The sequence below is a fragment of the Manis javanica genome, chromosome 13, assembly GCF_040802235.1.
Source record: "Manis javanica isolate MJ-LG chromosome 13, MJ_LKY, whole genome shotgun sequence".
Taxonomy (NCBI): domain Eukaryota; kingdom Metazoa; phylum Chordata; class Mammalia; order Pholidota; family Manidae; genus Manis; species Manis javanica.
In genome coordinates, this window is record NC_133168.1 from 25,733,590 (window position 1) to 25,752,608 (window position 19,019).

Consider the following 19,019-nt stretch of genomic DNA (forward strand, 5'->3'; position numbering starts at 1 on the left):
GATGGGTCTTGTTTTTTTATCCATTCAGTGACTCTATGTCTTTTGATTGGTGCATTCATTCCATTTCCATTAGGGAGATTATCAATAGGCATGTACTTATTGTCATTGTAGGCTTTAGATTCGTGGTTACCAAAGGTTCAAGAATAACTTGCTTACTATCTAAGAGTCTAACTTAACTCAGTTAGTATGCTATTACAAACACAGTCTAAAAGTTCTTTTTTCTCCTTTTTCTTCCTCCTCCATTCTTCATATATTACGTATCATATTCTGTACTCTTTGCCTATCCCTTGATTGACTTTGGGGATAGTTAATTTAATTTTGCATTTGCTTAGTAATTAACTGTTCTGCATTCTTTACTGTGGTTTTATTACCTCTGGTGGCAGCTATTAAACCTTAGGAACACTTCCATCTATAGCAGTCTCTCCAAAATACACTGTAGAACTGGTTTGTGGGAGGTAAATTCTCTCAGCTTTTGCTTATCTGGAAATTATTTAATCCCTCCTTCATATTTAAATGATAATCTTGCCATAGAAATAATCTTGGTTCCAGGCCCTTCTGCTTCATTGCATTAAATGCATCATGCCACTCCCTTCTGGCCTATAATGTTTCTGCTGAAAAGTGTGATGATAGCCTGATGGGCTTTCCTTTGGATGTGGTCTTATTTCTCTCTCTGGCTGCTTTTAATAGTCTGTCCTTATCCTTGAACTTTGCCATTTTAATTACTATATGTCTTGGCATCTCTTGTAGGCAGCATATAGATGGGTCTTGTTTTTTTATCCATTCAGTGACTCTATGTCTTTTGATTGGTGCATTCATTCCATTTACATTTAGGGTGATTATTGATAGGTATGTGATCCTTGGGTCCCTTGTTTTTTTTAGATCTGTGCATGTTCATGGCCTGAGAGAATATCTGCTTCCCCAGATTGGGGAATTTTTCAGCAACTACCTCCTCAAAGACACTTTATATCCCTGTTTCGCTCTCTTCTTCTGGTACCCCTATAATGCAAATATTGTTCTGTTTGGATTGGTCACACAATTCTCTCAATATTCTTTCATTTTTAGAGATCCTTTTTTCTCTCTGTGCCTCAGCTTCTTTGTATTCTTCTTCTCCAGTTTCTATTTCATTTTTCATCTCCTCCACCATATCTAATCTGCTTTTAATACCCTCCATTGTACTCCTCAACAATTGGATTTCTGACCAGAATTCATTCCTGAGTTGCTGAATATTTTTCTGTACCTCCATGAGCCTGTTAATGATTTTTATTTTGAACTCCCTTTCAGGAAGATTCATGAGGTTGATTTCATTTGTATCTTTCTCAGGTGCTGTATTCATAATTTTACTCTTTATCAGATTTCTTTGGCATTTCATATTTGTATATGGCACCCTCTAGTGCCCATAAGCTCTACTGTCTGGAGCTGCTCAGCCCCTGAAGCAATGTCAGGGGTCTAAGGGGAGTGGTATTGGTGCCTGGGGGGAGGAAAGAGCTGTTTCCTGCTTCCCAGCTGCTATGTCTGTCTCCACTGCCTGAACCAGTGGGCAAGCACATAGGTATAAGCCTCTATGCTTTGTGTTTGTAGTTGATGTAGATGGGGCTTCCCTCTGGCAGGCCTAATGTCAGAGTAGGGTTTCCCGATTGTGAGCAAGGTGGGACTGGCCAGGAGAAAGGCACAGTAGGCTGCATATCACAGAGGGGGTCCTTCAAGCTCTGTAGCCAGCCAGGGAGCTAGAGCACCTGAAGATGGTGAAAGTTCCCAACCTGGGGCAGTGCACCCTGACAATTTTGTCTACTGTCCTTTCTCCTGACAGTAAGCTCTGTGCAATCCTTGCCCCTTTAGCAGCCCACTTGCTGTTATTAGGAAGTGTCTCAGACTTTCTTTTGTCACAGAGCAGCTGGATATGGATCCCTGCTTTCCACAAGTGTCTGGAATCTCAGTCTCTCCAGGTATTCTGCCTGCCTTAGCTTTCTAACCCCCTAATCACTAAAGAACCATGAAAGCAACATGAAAGTGGTTTTCTGCTCCCAAAGTAGATCTCTGGAGTTAGGTATTCAGCAGTCCCAGGCTGCCACTCTCTCCCACTCCATTTCTCTTCCTCCCACTGGTGAGCTGGGGTGGGGGTAGGGCTTGGGTCCAGCCAGGCCACAGCTTTGGTACATTACCCTGTTTCATGAGGTTTATTCTTTTCTCCAGGTGTATGCAGTTTGGTGCAGCCATCTTTCCTGTTGCTCTTTCAGGATTAGTCATATTAATTATATTTTTGTATTATATGCAGTTTTAGAAAGAAGCCTCTGTCTTACCTCTCACACTGCCATTTTTAATCCTCCTTCCTTCCATTTTGTTTTGTTTTGTTTTTAGATTCTACATGTAAGTGAAATAATATGGTATTTGTCTTTCTCTGCCTGGCTTATTTCACTTAGCATAATACCCTCTAGATCCATCCATGTTGTTGCAAAGGACAAGATTTCCTTCTTTTTATGGCTGAGTATTAATTCCATTGTTTATATGTACCACATCTTCTTTATCTATTCATCTACTGATGGACACTTGGTTGCCTCCATAGCTTTGCTTTTGTAAACAATAAGACAATAAACATAGGGATGATATATGTTTTTGAATCAGAGATTTTGTGTTCCTCATATTGCTTACTAAAGTCAAGTTTTCAAAGTGTTACCCATTCACCAAAATTCTTTGTCTCTGAAGATAATCATGTGAAGTAGTTGGAAAGCTGACATCAGATTTGTCAAATTTGCCTACAAAAAGTATAGTTTAGAAGACAGAGTCTAGACTAAAGTACCTCAGGTAGAATCATATTTCTACCAGTGCTAGTGTATGACTGCAAACAAGTTATTACTTCTCTGTTCCTCAATCCATTTGTCTGTAAAAATGGGGTAAAAGTAACACTTATTTCTTAGGGTTCTTTGAGAATCAAGTGAATTAATGCAAGACAATGCTTAGAACAATGCCTGACACCTGTTAAGCACTCACTAAATAGTAGTTGTTAATATCACTATCACCACTATCACCATCATTATCTTCATCTTCTGAGGTGGTTATTTATTCCAAGAAAATTAATTATATGATTGCTAGATTCTCACTTCACTTTGTGCCCATGTAGATACAGTCATAACATTGCCACTCACTGCTAATTTGTCCCTTTGTCTTTGACAATTATTTTCCTCTTCCTTTGCCATAGCTGATTTCAAGAAGTGTTGAGTTGTTTCATGAAACAGTGAATTCACTGAGTCATGTTTGTCTCCATGAATAAAAGGGAAATAATATTTGAATATTTGAAGGAAAGTAATATTTCAAATGTGAATTTTCAGTAACATGCTGAATAGTTACATGGAGAATTTCTCCCTATCTGAATGTAATATTAAAATATTTCAGAACCATGATTTAGTGTTAAAGAACATCCGAATTTTCTAGATATCCTTATATTTGAGTTTCCATTTTTAGCTATTGTCCTTTATATATGCTCCTATATTCTTTCATACTATGATGTGTAATATATTTGTTTTAAGGCCTCAACTAATTGGACCAAGGACAATAGGAAAATTCACTAACTTTATGATCCTAGGACAGTGAACTAAGATGATTAACCCACAATTAGCTCTGCCAATAGGTAATGGCACCAATAAAAATTTTCATTCAACAAAGTTAGGATTCCAAAAATAAAGCTATCTCAACAAATATTTTGTATCAAAACTAAAAAATTATATAGGAATTGTTTGATTTTTAACACAGTTACAAAAGGTACAGGTATCAAAATACATAGGTCTCATGAAGATCAAGTTAGTACATATATGTCAACGTGACCTAGGAAAATTTAGCAACTCAATCAAACTATAGGTAATGACCCACAATCTAAACACCTACTATTTTCATCAAAGACAAATTGCTGGTATTAGCCCCTTTCCATCTTTAACCAACTACCTCTACAAATTATTTAAATAGGCATTATAATCTCAAAGCTAGTTATATTTTGTCTGCACCTAGAGATATTCTTTTGAAAATTGCCTGATAACTTGGGTGGGCAAACTTACAACCTCTCAGCTAAGAAAAGGTGATCCTGTCTTTGAACGCAAGTCTTTCTTGACTGACTTAATTTTAATGTGATCATGTAAATCCAAAGCCAGTGTTTCTATCTTTTAACATGAATGCTTCCAGTGCCTACTGTCCAGGTATTTTTCAGGAAGCCTAATTTTGAACATAGTGTCTTACAATAGTTATCAAGAGCCAAGAACAGTAATATTAGTATAAAAGTAATAATGCCTGATGTGTCTTTTTTTCTATTGCTAATCACTGTGATAAAACACAGGCATGAGTACCACTGATGCTGAGTCCTGTGAATGCTTCTAGTGAGTCATCAAATGGGTGGATGGTCCTGGGACTCCTGAGTTATATATGTGAGAACTTAAAAATAGGCAAAGTGAGTTTAATAAACACTTTGCGAAAGTCAATATATGTATCACAAAAAAGCACAGGAAGAGATGTTCAATGTTATCAGTCATTAAGGAAGTACATATTAAAACCACAATGATGACACCATTACACAGCCATTAGACTGTGCTAAAATTAAAAAGATTGATCACACCAAACCTTCTCAAGTACCAGCAATGAACAAGTGGAGCTTGAAATTAAAAGTATGATGTCATTTACATTATCACAGCAAAAATAAGAAATATTTACGTATAAATCTAGCAAAATATATACAAGATTTATATGCAGAAAACTACAAAACTCTGATGAGTGAAATAAAATTACTAAATAAATGGAGAGAGACTCCATGATCATGGAGAGGGAGCCTCAATATTGTCAAGGTTTTTAGTTCTTCTAAACTTGATCTATAGATTCAAAGTAATCCCTGGGAATGAAGAGATTTAGGACAAGGAAAGGTGAGAAGGACTTATTACTAAAAGGCACAGGGTACTTTTGACATGATGAATATGTCACTATATCCATTGTGCATTGCACAGTTTCATATGTGTGTGTGTGTGCATATATATATATATACATCACAAAACATTAAGTTTTATACTTTAAATATGCAGTTTGTTATATGTCAAAGATACATAAATACTTTTTTTTAATTTACACAACCAATCCTGTCAGGCTCCAGTTATAGGCTATTAGCAACACCATCCATGATAGGTTTCCTATGATAATATATGCAATTTATTAGTAATAACTTAAAAGCAATAGGAATTAACCTTTGGGATTTCAGCAATAGGCATGATATAATACCTACCAAGAAAGAGTGTTTCTGAATATCGACTTAGATAAAAAAGAGACAAAAGCTAGAAAGATAATGACTGGACATATTACAAGTTCCTAGTCAAGACTCTACAACATAATCATTAGTTACTATAGGTTATACAAATTCAAAGCAGTACTCTAAATCACTGAGGTCTCAGAGCATCAAGCCTGTCTAGACATAAACCTCTGCGATCTATGCTGTGCACTACTGTGATCATTGTAATTCTATAGGTGGGACCCAAGTCTTAAACATTTCAGAACTTTTATGTCTCCAGAGCACTTTAGGAATGGTGAATTACCAGGTATGTGGAAAATGCATCCTTAAATGAAATTATTACAATTCTATGGACTCCAGCTTTTCAGTTTAATCACTTTAAAAAGTAGGAAAAGCAAAAAAAAGTATGTAAGTGTTTCATTCGAAAGCATAGTTTTTATTTCCCTCAATGGTCTTATACTTATGAAGGAAGTTAGGATATCCCTGAACCAACTCCAAACACTGGAAGTACATCCACAAAACAGTATCTATTCTCTTATATGGTCATTTCTAGAAACTGACAAGCAACATTCTGGAGATTTTTATGATTGATACAGATCTTGTGATTTCTTACTCAAAACATTAATCATTTTAAATAGTTCCATCAATTGATAGGTTATATAAACATTTCTGGTTATTAATTTCTCTTCATTTAATCCATTAAGGGGACTTTATAAGGGAGTTTACATTTACTTATCTATAAAGCTGATGCTAGCATCAAATAAATGTTCCAAAATTATTTTATATATACAACCTAGGAAATCAAAGCACATTCATTGAAATCAGCAATCTTTGTAAACACATTTTTAACTGACAAAATTCAGACATGTAAATAACAAATCTCTCTCTATTTGAGTTTAGCTGCCTGATGACTGCAATTGACTAAATGAATTCCAAGTTTATTTTGCCAGTCATTCACAGTTTTTTTTAGTCAAGTGAGGCATAAATTCAATCGATTCAGAATGGTTTTTTCCCCTTCCCCCAGGATATCCAGTCCTGGGCAGGGGGACGGAGGCGTCTGAATGCAGTTGGCGGCTGCCCTCCTGCGTGACCGTCCTTCCACTCCGCCTCCTCTGAGGCCCCTGCCGTCCACTTGCTCTGCGGCCTCCTAGCCCAGTCCACTTCCTCCCTGGCATCTCTCATCACAGCTCAGAGAATCTTCAGGAACTATTTGCTTCTGAGTAAATCTTGCCCCTTTTTGAGGACCAAATATTCTGTTATCTTGATTATAGTGATGTCTGAAAATGTCATCCAGCGCAGTGTTCATGGTCATTTTCCACACACACAAGAAAGAGGCAAGTGAAGTCCTCTATGCTCTCATGCTCCCAAGCGCCTTTATCTGGTAGGAGTTTATTGTCCCTCTGAGATTCCTGGACTCCAAGAACTCCCAAGACAGATTCATAGCTTCCTCTGAGATTCCCTCCTCCCACCTTCTCCCTGCACTGAGAGTTCTCATCTAATCCATCAGGTGTGATTCACAACAGAAGTTATTTTCCTGACATCATCTATAGGCAAGGGATTCAACAAACAATACTTTCAAACAAAATGGACACAGTCTGAGTGACTTATATACCTTAATCAAAAACCATTCGGAGTAAGTGCCTGATGCTTTTGCCATCAGTCTTGAAAACCACTACAAAAAATGGCTAATTGTCTTTACTTTTTTCTGAAAAGAGAAGTCATTGCCTCTCAGTAGATTCTATCAAATTTAGCTTTTGTAGATAAAAATGTAAACACCATATTTTTCTTTTTCACACACAGTTCCTCATATATGGCTTCCCTACTGTTTCCATGAATATTTCCTAGATGAATAGCTTTCTGTAGAAGAAATTCTTTTCAAATACCTTACCCTACTGTTCTATTCATAACCTGAAAAAACAATATACTAATTTTTGATAGTGTCACCACCACGTGTAGCTATTCTCTTTGGGGTCATATTAGATCCAAAATAGCTTGGTCTTCCAGAAAGACAGTGCCAGTGGTGACTAAGTATATACTCATTTTGTTTAGACTTGGAATCAGAGTGAAAGACCAGACATTTCCAAAACAGTCCAGATATTTCCAAAAGAGGGGAAATGGAGAAGGGAAGATTCTTCTGAAATCCTGAAAATATAAGTCCTTTAAGAGGCAATTTTTTTTATTGTACTGCAATACAAGCTATTTTGCCACATTATTCACATAGCCAGAAATTACAGGCATCATGAATTGGAATCAGCTGGGAACCAAATACAACACTGATGCCTGTTTTCCCATCCATGGTGGCCTTAGAAACTACAATCCTTTCATTAGCTATTTAATTATCCTGAGAACATCCCAAGTCAATATTTTTATTTCCTATTTTCACCTGCCAGTGGTGAACATTTTTCTTCATTTTCTGAACATATGACTAAATTTAACATTAGTAGTTACAAGACATGCAGGAAGCTGCCCAGTCCCAATGAACTGGAAAACTCAAACTATCATGCCCGCTTCCCCTGGGTCGAGTCGACGCAATCACAGGAGACCTGGTTCAGTTTCAATCAGCTTTAATTTCTTCTCACAGGCGGTGTTACAGAAAGATTGCAGCTTGCACGCAGGCAAGTACGAGTTAGAGCTCTTTTAGTTTCTAATTTCATTCCTCTCGTCTCTGCAGGCTGGCTCGCTAGCTTCTGGTTCTGCTGGCTTCTCTCTCTACTGGCTTCTCCTTCTGCTGGCTTCTCTCTTTTCCTACTACTAACTACCGCTATATATATGTTTCCTAGACCAATTGAACGGGAGAGCATGTGTGACCTTTAACTCCATTGGCGACAGGGAGGAAATCATGCAGTGTGCATGAGCACTGAACTACTTATAAGGTCTGGGAGGGGGATTCTCCTACTTGCTGAGCAGATGCGTGGGATGTGCCATTACCGGATGTGAGCGCCATCTTAGAAGGGCTGGGGTCCGACCTCGGCCGTGGCTCCAACCTCTACATCTCCCCCTTTTCTCTTAAACAAAAATGAAAAGAGGTGGGGTTTAAAGGGACTCTGCCTGTCTTAGGTCATCAGAGGTCCTTTTACATTCTTACTCGTCATTGGGTGACAGACATCTAATGGTCTGCTCCCTGTCTTAGGTCGATATGCATGGCCTTTGATCTTACCCGTCACTGGCTACAAGTCCATCATCTCCAACCATTTTCTGGGGGAGGCGCCCTCTTCTATGGCGGCCATGGCCTGAAGCAACACTCTCGTCACGCTGCTGCCTGAGCTGCATCGAGCATATCCTTCTGCCAAGCAGGAGGAGCCCCAAAACCATCAGTATTCCTAGGGTTGCTGTTCCTGACCAGGCCTTTACTAAATTAGATGCTGTATTAGCTAACTCTGCTATAGTTATAGTCTGTACTACATTGGAGCTAACATTCATTATTTCTAGCCTTAGCTGTGCAGTAAGTTCTTCAAGCTCACTAGACCAATTTGTAGCTAATAGTTGTCCTAAGTGTCTAGACAGGTTAGCTGCTCAGGAAAGGTTATTAAAGGGGATGCTACAAACGCAAAATCCGGTATAGGAATGGATGCACCCGAGGTGCCAGGTTAGTGCTAATAAGTCTGTTTGTTCTTGCAACAAGTCCACTCGTTGGTTCACTAGGACGATGCCATTCTTCAAGTGTGTGTTCTACGTCAGGGCTGTCGCAGTGTTCTTTGACAGACTATTCAATATCTCAGCTGTAGGGATGGAGATAGTCAGGGCTGCAGTGGCTGCGGCTGCTGCGGCTACTGAAGCTGCTACTGCAATAGCGATGGCTTGCTGAAACTCCAAAGTCTCTTCGATACCTAAGTAGTACTGGGGTGTTTGCTTCTTGCTCCCTCACTGGCATAGGGATGTATGTTGGAACACGCATTACCATCATTATTGGACTTGTCCGCATCCCAGCATTCTATCAGGAAGCATTTACTCTGGTTGCAGTGGAGTTTTCCGTTTGAGACGCTCTCGTTGGTAATGAGAGGGAGTGGTACTGGCCATGCTTTCACCATTCCCCATAATTCCCTCGTCTCCGCCATGGTTTGTAATGATTCCCACCAGGATCAGGATCAGCGCGGCTCCGTTCTCTGACTTCATGGCTCTCGAGCTTGCATGTCAGCCATTCAGGTACCCAGATGGGGTTTTTCTGGTCCTGAGGAAAAACACAAACAGAGCCTTGGGTCCAGATTAGTACTGGATCCAGGCCTTTCCATTTCCCTTCTAATACATCTTTCCATAGGATTTTTGGTAAATCTTTTAGCTGATTCTGCTGTGTATGGCGTTCGGCGGCATTGCGGCCGTTTTTGTCCAATATTAAATTTTTTATGAATAAAATAAGATTTAGTTTGTCTTTTGCGGATCTGAAGTGTTCCCCTATTCCCCCTTTTTGTTTATATAATGCATTCTTGAGGGTGAGGTGTGTGCGGTCCACCATACCCTGTCCTTGAGGGTTGTAGGGGATTCCTGTGGTGTGGGTGATATTCAGTGTTTTTAAGAAGTTGAGGAATGGTTTGGATGTATATGCTGGCCCACTGTCAGTTTTTAATTGTTTGGGTTTTCCCCAGGCTGAGAATGCCTGGAGGCAGTGAGAGTTGAGCCTAGACTCTAACTCCTCTCCTGAAAGTTCTTCTTCCTCTTCCTCATCTGAGGATTTTCGCTGTTCAGATCCTCTCTCTGAAGTCCTCGCAGAGGATCTTTCCTTCCTCCTCTTCCAGGACCTCCTCTCCTTCCTTAATTGCTTCTCTACAACTAGGTTTATTCTCTTTTAGGCAGCTCTTAACCAGGCCCCATATGGGAAGCGTCCCAGCCAGGAGCGGTTCCATCTGATCTGATTTGCGCAGATCGCCTAGCCTTTCCCACAAAGGGGCAGTGATTTTTCCTTCATCTAGGAACCACTGAGCATGTCTCTCTACTGTGTGGAGGAAGGCTCTTGCGGTTTTTGCTTTTAATGGGGTCCCGTTTGCTCTCAGGAGCGCCCTTAAAGGCTCCTCTACTCTGAGTCTAGACACTTCAGATCCCTTTTTACAGGGAGATTGGTAAATTTTAAGTGGGTAAGGGGTATTCTTGTCGCTATCCCGTGAACTTTTATTGCATCCGTCACTATCCCATGAACTTTTATTGCTTCGTCGCTACCTCGCGAACTTTCACCGGCGTCCATTCATTCCATACATGACAATACAGAACAGTACAAAGAACACTATGACAATCAGACAAGACAGGAACACCCACCACAGCTGCTCACTCTCACCTTTTCTACCCTACTTTCGTTTTGCTCGTTGGTCCACTCACCCTCCTCCTCTCCGGTGGCTTCTCTGGTGATCTTTCCGCAGTGCCGGGTGGTTGTGTCTCGCGAATAAAACTCTGACTTACACGCGGAGCTCGGAGAGGTTCCTGGGTTTTGGCACCAGCTATCGCACCCGCTTCCCGTGGGTCGAGTCGATGCGATCATAGGAGACCTGGTTCGGTTTCAATCAGCTTTAATTTCTTCTCACAAGCAGTGTTACAGAAAGATTGCAGCTTGCACGCAGGCAAGTATGAGTTAGAGCTCTTTTAGTTTCTCTCTAATTTCATTCCTCTCGTCTCTGCAGGCTGGCTCGCTAGCTTCTGGTTCTGCTGGCTTCTCTCCTTTCCTACTACTAACTACCACTATATATATGTTTCCTAGACCAATCAAAGGGGAGAGCATGCGTGACCTTTAACTCTATTGGCGACAGGGCAGAAATCATGCAGTGTGCACGAGCACGGAACTACTTATAAGGTCTGGGAGGGGGATTCTCCTACTTGCTGAGCGGATGCGTGGGATGTGCCATTACTCGGTCCGACCTCAGCCGCGGCTGGGACCTCTACATCAAACAATATAAAATACGCTTTTCTGTTTGAAGAAAGTCTTGAAGTTCTGAGGACACTGCCTCATCATGCTGGAATTTCATTCTGATGGCACAACTTATTTGAAAAAAGTTTCTAAACTTCTACAAAGTTAATAGTAAAATCACTTCAATTCAGTATTTTAAGAATAAGATAATAAGGTAAAACATTTTATGCATTCATTCTGATAAACTAATTATGAAACATTTGTAGTATCATTCTTTTCTTACTTTAGCTTACTGAAGGCATCATATGCCAGCTAAACTTTAAATGAAACCCTTCTGAGTTACACACTCTTAAAATTTATTCTCATACAAAGAATCTTTGAAACTTTTAACACTTCATTTTAGTATCTTTTTAATTACTTAAAACCCAATTAGACTCAGGAAGAGATATTAAGCTATTAAGCCAATATATATTATATCTCAGTAAATTATTTTCTGTCATTCAACGTGTGGCTCTTTCATCTGAAAAAGAAGCTTTTTTAACATAATAAAGGTATGAAATATATTGGTTTTCATAATATATTTTACATTTTTTTCCTCTTTTCAAACAATTAAAAATTTCATTACGTACATGCATAAAAATGAACAATCTACTACTTTTGTACAGTCTATCAGAATATCAACCAAGAAGTGTACCTGTTGTAGACTGGAAACCTAAAGCTGTCAGAATTCAATGTAGTGTAAGAGTAAATAGGTGTTCCTTTTAATGTTTTCTAAAATATGCAAATGTAAGGTATTGAGATTAATTTCCCAGCCAAAGTAGTACAGAAGAAAAGAATTAGAGCAGCTGGTCCACGGAGAGATGGAGATTTGGAAGGATGATGTAGGGGACCTCCTGGAGCAGACAGCACGACAGAAGTGAGGGAAGTAATACAAGCGTGACTTTCCAGTAATCAAGAAGGTGATTTGGAGTCACTGCGGCAAACAACATCTCAGATCCAGGGGCATCTAGAGCCCATAGTTCCTAACACTCTTGAGTTGTATCAAACTCTCTTCATCCGCTTCATTTCATTAGACCAAATGCCCATCTACACCTGTCATAAGGCATGTGCATGTGTGTGTACACTTTTCTTAAACTTGACTCAGTTTGAAGAACAATACCAGACACCTTGCTCCAGTTTTACAAGTGGCCCCTTATGTATCTGAGATAACTTCTTAACCCAGTGGAAACTGAGAAGTTACCCAGATAATGCAATATCTAAGGGCTTTCAAAAGAGTTTCTCTCGTGCCCTGCTTGTCCATCTGGTGTAATGGACATGGCCAAACAAAACAGTGAGTTATAAATGCAATGCATGTACATAGTGAACACATGCTCGGCATTAAAGGATTTCTCCCCTACTGAGAAAACTATTTTCACCTCACAATAATAATTTAGCTAACAATCTTATAATAATAATTTAAGCACTGCCAGATACCTAACATTGTTCTAAGTGTTCTACCTAGATAGTCTTAATCCTGGCAACAATACTCTAAAAACTGACCCTCTTGTTATCTCCACAGAGCACAGAAGGTGAAGCATTGTGTAAAGCCACCCAGTAAATGGCAGAACCAGCATTCAGTCCCACGCAGTCTGGTCTGGAGCACACACTCTACCACAACACAATATAACATCTCATCTGATCTACTTATAGAAACACTTGTATCAATTTTTAGAGGAAATTGAGATTCAGTGGGGTTAAATAACTTAGAAATGTCCTATGCTAACATGTGACAGACATTGTAAATTAAGCCTAATATTTCTGATTCCAAACTCCATGCTCATAACCACTCATGATCTCATAAAACCACTAAGGCCTCCTGCACAAGACCACTGTATAAATGTGGAAGTTATTATGACCATCATATCAATAGAAGCAAAAGTGAACAAGGCATGAACCACACCATCTGACTCAGGCGGTCCACCCTTAGAAAAGACCGGTGTTCCCAGAACACTAATCCCAGGTTGATGGTCCCAGGCTGACCCTCCCACATGGATCAGAGCAATGTTGTCAACACCACAGATGGCCTATCTTTTCCTGATCTTCATGAATCCACTCAGCAGTTTCTTGGCCTCCAGGAGTAGCCACAGGCTGGCCAGAAGGAGATTCCACCCAGAGACCCAAAACTGGGTTCAAAATAGGAATTGCCCACAAGCCTGAGTCACGAATTGTAACCCCACAGAACTCTCTGTTCCAAAGAGGGGGAACCTCATGGCACAAAGAACATGAGAACCCTTTGTTGCTGAAGGTCTCTTCTTCCTAGAGGAGCATTCTGGATTTCAGAGCTGCCGCTTCCCGCTGAGCTTAGTTGGGCCTGGCCTCTGCCCCTGCACTAATGAGTAGGAGAATTTTGAACTCAAACATAAAAGCACAGCAGCAGGCCACAACATCCACAGCACAGGCCTGCTGGCAGTCCCAGTCAGTTCATACACCATATGTGCCCTGCTTGTCCATCTGGTGTAGTGGACATGGCCAAACAAAACAGTGTGAATAAATGGCAAAGTGTCTTTTGCCCTGGCCTTAAAGTGCACACTGACCTCACCTTACAGAGTTTTTCTGTAAGTCATTTGAGTTATAAGCAGTTTACTATAAAACGTAAAAGCCCAAGTTATGCAAAGCCTTAAAAAGGGAAGAAAGGTTCCAAAGTTACAGCTGATTAGCAGGCTAATTGCCTTATATCAGTTTTTCCATTTACCAGTATTGCTCCATAAAGCAAGACCTGAAATTCAGTGAAACCATGGAAATATATACTTTAACCACATGTGAATCAAACCTAAAAGCAACCACAAAAGCCTCTCATTTATTAAATTATTTCTTAGACTAAGGATTGGGCTCAATTATTTAAGCAAAAGTCAAAACAGGACATTTCAATGTAATAAGAATCCACAACCTCTGAAAGGTCATTATTCTGCACCTTAATTGTGCTTTACATAATTTCTATTTTGATTAACTTTAGGCTACTTTCTGAAGTTAACAGATTTCTGAAGTTAACAGTTAACAGATTCTATGGCCGACAGTTTCATTGAACTTTGTATACTTTTTAAGTTAATTTTAATAGAACAAACATTAGCCTTGGTCTACACCCAGTTTCTCAGCCTCAGATCTACTGACATTCTGGGCCACATAAGTCTTTCTTGTGGGGGACTGTCCTGAGCACTATAGGGCATTTATCAGCGCCTCTGGACTCTACCCGCTAGAAGCCAGTAACATAGCCCCCACTTGTGAAAACCCCAAATATCTCCAATATTGTTAGATGTCCCTGAGGAGCAAGTCAAAATCATGCCTGGTTGCAGCCACTGATGTTATGACATTGAGAATAAGTATTGAATACTGATCAACCCCTTCTCATCTATACAATTTTTCAATAATTGCTATTGCTCTATATTAATGGTTCAAGGTAATGACTAGGCCTACTACTGAATTTATTAACCAGATTAATCATTTGTCTTCTAAGCTCATCAAAACAATGTTGTCACATTTTTGTGTTTCTGCATATCATGAAAATACAATCATATACAAAAGTCTGTGTATTATATAATGGAATGAATATATAGTATACATATATATACTGTGCCACTAAATACTGAAATTCTTTTAAGAATTTTCTGAATTTTTCCTAAGTCTACTAGGAAGGTTTCAGTTAACTCAAGAATAATATGGGCTTTTCCTTCAAATCCAATCACCTACAAAAACTCAAAATACGTGCAAATGAATATAACTTTTTAAATATATGCAATGTCAAAAAAATTGGGTCAGCAAATTAGGTCTTGAAAAATCTGCATTTTTGTCTTTCCCACTAAGTTGTGCATGATGTGAGATATTAAGAAGAATCAGGCCAACATGAACCTTTGCTTAAGAAAGTCTGTCAACAATAGAGGTACAAAAAAGAGAAAAAAATTACTTCCAACGTTTGATACTGAAGAATGGTTTCTACGTAATGGGTAGATATGAAAGAGAAAATTTTTGAGAAAAGCATGAAGCCAGTAAAGTATAGGGTGTGTTAAAACAAAGAATAATATTTAATGAGACTAGATTATGGAACCATAGGCTCTATGCAAGGCAAGTAGGTACAGAAGTTGAGGGGGGAAGACATAGGAAGAAGTGAAAAAATAAGAATGAAAAACAGTTGAAACAAGATTATGGAGGCCTCAGATTAATGAGACTGGCTTGTTCTATAATTAGTAGGGAGCCATTAAGAATATGAATCAGAAATATCAGAGTTAGGTGTTCAGATGTGGTTTTTTTCTGTATGTCAAACACTGCATCCATCTTCCACCTACATCTAAACTATCTGACCATCATTACCTGTAGGTGGAACCTGATCCCTTGAGGAGCCCTGGTCTGATGTTGAAACCTAGGATCAAGTCATTTTCGTGAATTATCTGCCTCCTAGTTTGTGCCTAGGGGATAAAAACTGGTTGTCTTATTTCTAAGACTAGGTCCAACTTATTCTCAATTCTAATAATTAGGCACTGGCTTCTTCCCTTTATCTGTAGCCCTCCTGAGACCTCAGGACTTATCGGGATAGAGACTTACCCCTGAAACAATGCTCGTCCACCATAGGAGGTGAAATCCTATCTGCTGTGGCAGGGCCTGCTGTTGGCAGGCATGACTTCTCTCCTACTGCCTGGGTACATCTTCCAGCACTGTTTAATCTAGCTTCCATACAGTCATGTTCTTCCAGCTTCCTGGCCACCTAAGTTACCTCAGGTTGGCTCCTTGACACCCAGTGGATGATGACATTAAGTGGCTTCCAGTTGCCTTGCTCTGTAAACACTGAATTCTAAGAGACTATTCTACCCTCTGTACCACCCAAGTGGGCAGGTGTGGGAGAAATGGAAATTCCTATGGCCAGGATCCTCACCTAACCCTAAACTACTTGATTGTATAATTGGCCTACTGCTAGGTTACTGTTTCCACACCCGTAGGCAATGAGCTATTATTACCTGAGTCAATATATAAAGAGCTCTGCCCAGCGCTCTGGGTGGAGGCAGAGATGAGGTGGATTATGGACCTGCAGACTGCTGGATACAGACATGATTCTAGTGCTTGACCTATTGCCTGGAGAATAAAGCCGGGTATAAACCCTTTTACTCCAAGAACGTTCCATTGTCAGTTCTTGATCTCACTGAATCCATAGTGAACTTGCCCGGGGCTGAAACCCTCAGGCAAGACAGCAGGTTTATTCCAGGCCTAGTGCCAAGCCTGCCTTGCCTCACTGAGGTTAACCCTCCATGCACAGTTGAGGTATGTGATGACAGGTAATTGGCAGGAGGAAGGATGGATGGGAGGAGACAGAAAAGCAGCAAGAAGCCTAATAAGGAAGCTATGCGTATATAGTATAGAGGATGGCCTGAACTACATTAGTAATGTTACTTAAGAAAGCTAGGAAAATATATTCTAATGCAAAAGCAAATATTTTTATAATGTGTTTTCTATGAAAATACTATTTCACAATTAAATAAGATACATAAAATCCCTCTTTTACTATTCTTTCTATTCTTACTAAAACTTACTATTTTAACCTAGGACCATTTTTAGTAAACTTTTTATAATATCACCTTACTTAAATCATCAGAGTCTCTTTTTTTCCAGATGTTACGTTTCTTTTAAATAATGGCAAAGACTTCAAATCAGATTAGCCCTTCCATTTAAAAAGTGAAAAGCTATAGTTCACAAAGACAAATTTTTATGGCAAATTTGGTAATAAAGTGCTGTCTCATGAGAATTGGACCTAAAATTAGAAAAGTGATTCAATGTTTAATATCTCCTGCAATCGGAATTCTTCCTGCAGTCACTGAAAATTCTTTCTGGTCTAACCACAACTCATGACACTGTACACATTGGGATTGCTTCTTTACTCCCCTATTAAATAAAAAACAAAAACAGAAAGATATGGTCTCTGCCAGAAGAATCTTAGTTCTATCATTATGTACTATTATTTCATGTCAACCTCAATGATTTCTTGCTACTAGCTAGACTGTAGTGGTTCTCCACATTGGCTTTCAAAAAATGCTTATAAATTAATGTAAAGTTCTTAAAACAATGCCTGCAGTAGTACCTTATATAGTAAGATCTATGTAAGTGCTCTCTATTATTATTAAGAACACCTGGGTTCCACTTAAAACCAACTAAATCCAAATCTGTGACATTAGGTCCCTGGACTCACACATTGGTACTTTTTCAAAGCTCTCCATGGGATTCCAATGAGCAACCAGCACTGAGAAACAGTAAGGTTTAACCAAGTGCCAATGAAACAAACTCCATGGCCTTAAATCTCAGATAAGCTAATACACCACTGATAAGAAAAAAGTTCACCATTTGCCAGGTACTGTGCACGTCAACGAAGTCATAAAAAATGAATAAGATTATATCTACCCACAAACAAGAGCAATCATTGAAACAGACTACAGCAAGTAAATACAGAGCCACTCTTTAAGGGTAAGAAGAGTGACAGTAACTAAAAGTGTGAGTCAAAGAAAGGATCAGCCAGTTCTTCCTGGATAAAGCAAGGATGCCTGTCCAGAGAAAGCAAAACTTGAAACGACCCTTAAGGGATGAATGGGATTGTGTTGGGTCAAAAGAAGAGAAAGACATACTAGACAGAAAGGTATGCACAGAGAGGGAGAGAGCTTAAAATGTCCATAGTCCTATGAAGAAGTAAAAGAGTCAAAGCAAAGATGTGCTGAGGATGAAGCTGGACAAACCAGAAGAGCCTTTAAAAGCAGGGCAAAAACAATTGCGACTTTTCCTTAAAGGTAAAAGTATCCAAGTAGGTATTTTAAGAAAAAGAGTAATATAGTCATATCTGCAATTTATTTCTCTTGTCTACATATATCAAGGGCATCCATAAACATGTACATTAGATTTAGACTCTCAATGGCCATGCAGACACGTTTAGTTAAAGCCAGCTTCACTATTGTGCCTTCACCCAACTCTCTTAAGGAATAAAGACATTTTAGTTAAATTTTTATCATAAGCAAAATGAAACTAAGAAAGTTTTCTACAGATCTCCTTCTTCCCATTTCTTTCTATGAAAGCAAATAAAGAAAACACTTTTTTTTGTTTTTGAATGTAAGCTTCTACATTAGATCCAGCCAAGATTTTATATAAAAACGTATTGCAGAAAAATAAAAAGAGAGGAGAAAGTGTGAACCTCACATATGAAAGAAAATGATTCCAAAAGAAACTATTTGGGGAGAGATATCTTGAAATTGTGTTTCTTAACAGAATCTTTCAACAGAAGTTTTCTTTCAAAATAAGATTACACCTAAGAATTGGTTTATTTAAGGTTCAGTTTAAATGCATCTCTTAAATAATAAGATAGCAAATAATTACTGAGGTTTTAGTATACGATTCAAAGTGAGTTCATTGTCCTCAGTAAACACATCAGTAAGTTTCAGTCTGTTTTGCAGATGAGGGAACTGAAGATTAATACTGTTAAAAAATCATCAAAAATTGTTAAGGGTCTGATATTTCACCATACTTGAAAGCTAACAAGTTAGCCTGCCACAGTTTCATCTGCCTTGCAGAAGGCACAAGTCTCCTGAGTCAGAGACAAAGGACTGTTACTTATTCACGGCACTAGCAGTAGCCAGAGTATCAGCACTTTCTTTTGTCAATTTCCTGAATCCCAATTCCCACAGAACAACATTAAGAGGGTCTGCTAACATCTGAACATGGATAGATCAGCTTACAGGAATTCTATAATGTGTTGCAAGAAATTTTACAATAGACGCTAAGCATGCCAGTCCTGTGCTCCACAAGGAGACACTATCTCTATCTTCAAACCTCATTCACTACAAAAAAAAGTGTCTGCAACAAAGGCAATCAATGCCTCTGTTTGAAAGATATGGAGACACGCAAGAGAACCATGGAGAACTATTTTCCAACGATAAATTGCCT